The 5,255-nt window shown below is 46.0% G+C and overlaps 1 pseudogene across 1 annotated transcript; it reads right to left on the bottom strand.

The window, feature by feature from the left end:
• Positions 1 to 303: 303 nt before the first annotated feature.
• On the bottom strand, positions 304 to 3,564 carry LOC108514124 (kelch repeat and BTB domain-containing protein 6-like; annotated as a pseudogene). Its single transcript, XR_001881109.1, has one exon. The product of XR_001881109.1 is annotated as a kelch repeat and BTB domain-containing protein 6-like (transcript).
• Positions 3,565 to 5,255: the final 1,691 nt, after the last annotated feature.

Below are 5,255 nucleotides of genomic sequence, written 5' to 3'. Positions count from 1 at the left end.
GAATATAATTTTTTAGATGAAAATTGGTCACTTTGCAAATCTACATCCTAAATTCCAAAATTAAAACAAAACTTCTTTTCAAACAGCAGAATCCTGGTTTGTTGTTTTTACTGTCAATGAGCTTATAGCTATTCTCTGTATTATTATAAATGAAATCACCATTCAGTCACTCTAACACACATATACTTTTTTTTGAGACGGAGTCTTGCTCTGTCACCCAGGCTGGAGTGCAGTGGCCCAATCTCGGTTCTCTGTAGCCTCTGACTCCCGGGTTCCAGCAAATCTCCTGCCCTGGCCTCCTCGGTAGCTGGGATTACAGGCACATGCCACCAGGCCCAGCTAATTTTTGTATGTTTAGTAGAGATGGGGTTTCACCATGTTGGCCAGGCTGGTCTTGAACTCCTGACCTCAGGTGATCCACCCGCCTCGGCCTCCCAAAGTGCTGGGATTACAGACGTGAGCCACTGCGCCCGGCCTGCATTTTTTTCTTCACAGAAGAAAACAAAAGTAAAACTTCTCAAATTATGTTTAACTTATAACACATTTTGCAAAGACCCCTTAGGTTAACCATTTTGGAAATCTACATTGTTCCGAAGAAAAAGACAAGCTTTCAAAACACTATCTAGCAATTCCTAATCATTTTTCTATTATAAAATTAAAATTCAAAAGTTACTGCCACAGTGCTTGTGGCAGTAAACAGAATGTAAAATTTATCAAAAGACTAAATTAGTGTCATGAAACATAAACATACTAAATAATCAAATAAATACTGGACCCTTAGCACAGAAAATTATTAAAAGGTTGATTTGAGTGTTAAAATGTGTAATATTAAATTACCTTCGTATTTCAAATATTACTTTTTCTAAACCAAACCAGCAGTTAATCAACTTTTCCTTTCCTTTAGGAACAAAAAAGATATTTAAGATATTTTCCAAAACAGTAAAAACAACTTAGGGTTTCAATTCAGTTACAACAAACCCTGCTGATCCCGTGCATTTCACTGAGGCGCTACACGCACCCAAAAATCATCATCAGAAAGAGAACTTGAACTTCCTGACTCAGAGTCTGGCTCACTGAATCCACCTAAGTCCCATTCAGTGCTAGACTCACTTGGTATTTCTTCTTCTTCAGTGAGAAAACTCTGACCAGGTTCAAGGCAGGAAGGATAAACACGAGCAGAGAGGCAAAAAAAGTTAGAATCAAACTGCAAGAGGCCTAATGTGGTACCTATATTAATCCATTGGTCTCCCCTAATATCATATTCATACACAGTCACCCGGTTCTTTTTCCACTGTGGGGTGCGAGAGGTGATGAGCAACAATTTTTGGCCATGCTTGATAATCCGGTAGTTGTTGGTCTCTGAGACCAAGGGAATATTATTCATTTGCCTCCATTCTGCCCTAACTGGGTTGTAGACCTTCATGACTGGGATGTCACAGATACAATAGATCTCCTCATTGAAGACGCACGCTTCCTGAAAGTCATTGCGCTTCAGAGAAACGCACTTCAACCACATATTATGGCTAGGATCATAACAGAACATGCGCTTACTGTTGAGAGCATAGAGATAGTCCCGAATTACCATTAGGTCAAAGGATAAAAAAGAATGGGGCAGTGGAGCCACCAATGCCCACTGGTTTCTCTTAACATTGTAGCATTCCACTTCCTTCAATTTAACTCCAGTAATAGGGTCTCGCCCCCCAAAATGGTAGATGTAGCCATTGAGATATGGGCACATCCATGCCCTCACGACACAGCAAGCGACTGCAAGTTGCTGCCAACTATTCTGAGCTGTTTATAACCCAGAGGCGCTGTCCTGTTGGGCATAGATAGATGTCATGGTCAGGAGAGATACAGACAGCAAGGTGGTGACAGTCCTAGTGTGACGCCAGACAGGTCAGAAGGTGACGGCACTTTGTAAAGGTTCCCCCGAGTATGGAACAGCAGAGAAAGGGATCCTGGGGTGTCCAAAGAAGATCACCCATCTCCTTGGCACACATACCCAGTCTCTGGGGTGGATTTTCTGCTGCAGATACAAGAGAGTTGCTGCTGCTACTGCTGCTGCTGCTGTTGGCACTGGCACCAGAACTTGTACAAACAGGTCACCATAGCGCATCTGCAGGGCCCCTTCAATAACGTCCCAGGCAGTACTTCTTCACGATGGGCTTGGTCAGCAGCCCTTCTAAGTAGTCCTGATCTTCTTCAGTGAAAGTGCATCCAGCGCACGCACTTGAAGACTTCTGCAGCACTGGGACCCCGCTCTTTGGAGCAGCCGTCCAGCCACTGCACTGCCACGTGGGCGCAACTGTGCTGCTCAGCCGTGCCACGTCCAGACTATCCAAGCGCAGGGACAGCAGCAGTTGGGCCAGGGTGAGATCTGCTAGAGTCTCCTCCCGAATTGAACCCATGTGGGCTGAGCTGCTGAAGTTCTGAGCTACATAGGCTGGCCTGGGATCGCAGCTTGGATGGCAAAGCGGCGTCTGCAAACTTGAGGATGCCGTGCAGTTGGTCAGGGTCAAGACGTCGGGCTTAAGAAGGAGGCACAAGGGCTTCCCGGCACATACTCCAGCTGTAGATTCGGAGGCCGCGTACAGGCGCTCCACGTTGGCCTCACTGAGAGGACACACGACCCGTGTAGCAGTAGTCGACCAACACCTCGAATTTGACTCGGCGTCCCACATCGTGCATGGGTCACGCTGGTCTGCTGGCTCTCGTACGTACATGCCACCTGTGAACATGCTCTTGAAGTAGGGACACGCGGCGGCCAGCACATTGCGGTTGCAGGGGAAGAGGCGACCCGTGCCAGGCCCGCTGCCAGGCGTCACCACCTCGATGGTCACATCACACAGCTGCCGCGCATCGTAGAAGGACTTGAGCTGTGCCAGCAGGGCTGCAGAATGGGCCGTGTCCTTTAATTCCTCTGGACCCGTGAAAAAGGCCGAAACTGTGGGTTTGTGAATCTTCTTGGGCCGCTTCCCACCGCGGGGGCTGGCGAGGCGGCGAGAGCGCGGGGCGTCTTCCCGGGACTGCATGGTGGAGATGGCGACGGGCGCTGATGGCGAGAAAGGCTGCCGGACCCGGCTCTGGCTCCTCCTCAACCTTCCCTCGCTGACGCTAAGACAGCAGCGTCTCCCAAGAGACCGCAGCACGAGCCCATTTACTGAATTCAGCCCTACCCTGCGGAGCTGCCTCCCTTTATCGTTTAGACAGTAGCTGACTCACCCTCTCTCACTCCCGCGTCCTTTCTCCGCGTCTGCTCGCCTTCACAGGACCCGCTGGCTTGGAGCCGTAGAAGCCGCTACTGCCGCGTGGGCGACAATACTAGGCGCCCAGGAGAACTCCCGCTCCCAGGTTGCCTTTCGCGCCCCGAGGGCTGCTGGGGCTCTTGGGCTCCCAGGCCGATACCGAGGGAAAGAATCCGCTTTGCATGTTGGGAATAGTAGTTTGTGTAATATCGCGATCCTTCTCTGGTGTTCCTTGTTTTAACTGACGACACTCGAAAGCGCCAGTTTTCCTAGATTCTGTTTTGTGGTTTGGAACTTTGGTTTTGGAATCCACAGTAGTCGCCTCGTTCTAGTATGTATTGTTCGACTTGTCTCTTTGAACTGTTTCTTCTTTTGTACAGTGTGAACAGTAGTATTTCATGGGATTGTGTGAAGATTAAATGAGTTGGTTATAGGACGCTGTTAATATTTATTGGTTTGTAGAATAATTACTCAGTTCTTAGAATATAAAGGTTCAACAAGTTTTCTTCCAGCCTTTATGTATATAGAAAAAAAGGAACCATCACTAATTTGAAATTATGAGCCTGTAGGAAAACAAAGAACAACCCCCGAAAACAGAAAACCTTGCAAATTCCAGCAGAGATCCCTTTTTAGGGGTGTGTGTGTGTGTAAATTAGATTTTATTTTTAGGTTTACAGAAAAATTGAGCAGCAGGGACAGGGAACTTCCATATATCTCTCCTCACTTCACAGTTCCCTTATTATTATTAACATCTTGTATTAGTGTATGCATCCATTAGAAGTGATTTTTTTTTTAATCACTATGCCTCTCCCTGATACCAAAAATTAACTCAGGGTTTGTAGGATTGGTTGGCTATTGCTGGAATTAGATCCCTGGCTTTTTCACAATTGCCTGTCCTTACTTGCCATAACTAAAACGAAACCACCTCCAATCACCTTACTTTGAGACTTTCCTTCCGTATCTGCATTTCAAAATCTGAAGTCCTCTCTGGCCACTTTTCCCACTTGGTCTCTCCAATATTCAGTACCCCTTTCCCTTTTTTACACAAAAGAAGAGACATGCTTTAGGGGGTCCTCACCCCAAAACTCAAGGGAAGACAGAGGCCTGGTGGTAATTTAGCATCCTTTTAGACCCAGAGGCTCAAGCATTTCTCCCCTTGCTTGTATGAAGTTGCTGCTCCATCAGAACTGACTTTATTTTTAGTCATTCACTCAACCTTTACTTACCCCATGCAGTTCAGACATTAGAAGTCACTGAGAACACCTAACACGTTTCCACTTCGGACTCACCTCCTGTGAAACCCTGCCACTGTCTTCCTCTCACATCACTGTCCACCATAGGCAAAACAATCAAGCCACTCTTCTTCCCATTCCCTCTGAAGGACAACCTTGTGACTGTATCACGGTCACACAGTCATTCACATTTTCTCACTCTGACATCACCAGAACTCCTCTCAGAGACCTTGATATCACCTTCTTTGTAGATGGTTCTTACCTCAGGAGTACAAATGGGGAATTTTAAGCAGGACACACTATTGCAGATTTTCAACAGCTTATTAAGTTGAAATCTCCACCTAAGTTAACGTGGCCCAAATCATTGAATTCTTAAGCACTCACCCAAACTTGAATGTCAGCACAAGATAAGGGAACTAACATTTATACAGACAGCCAGTTTACTTTTGGAATTGTACGTGATTTTGGTATGCTATGGAAAGAAAGAGGTGTATTACAACTGAGGAGTACCGATCAGAACCCAACTCACTAACCTATTTAGGTCTTTTTTTTTTTTGGTTTTTTTTTTTTTTTTTTTTTTTTTTTTTTTTGAGACGGAGTCTTGCTCTTGTTGCCCAGGCTGGAGTGCAGTGGCGCAATCTTGTCTCACTGCAACCTCTGCCTCCCGGGTTCAGGCAGTTCCCCTGCCTCAGGTTCCTGAGTAGCTGGGATTACAGGTGCCCACCAACATGCCTGGCTAATTTTTTTTTTTTTTTTTTTTTTTTTTTTTTTTTTTTCT

Source organism: Rhinopithecus bieti, unplaced genomic scaffold, assembly GCF_001698545.2.
Source record: "Rhinopithecus bieti isolate Rb0 unplaced genomic scaffold, ASM169854v2 scaffold_32955, whole genome shotgun sequence".
In the NCBI taxonomy this organism is placed as follows: Eukaryota; Metazoa; Chordata; class Mammalia; order Primates; family Cercopithecidae; genus Rhinopithecus; species Rhinopithecus bieti.
The sequence above is the reverse complement of the archived record's forward strand: the minus strand, read 5'-3'. Positions and strand labels throughout refer to the sequence as shown.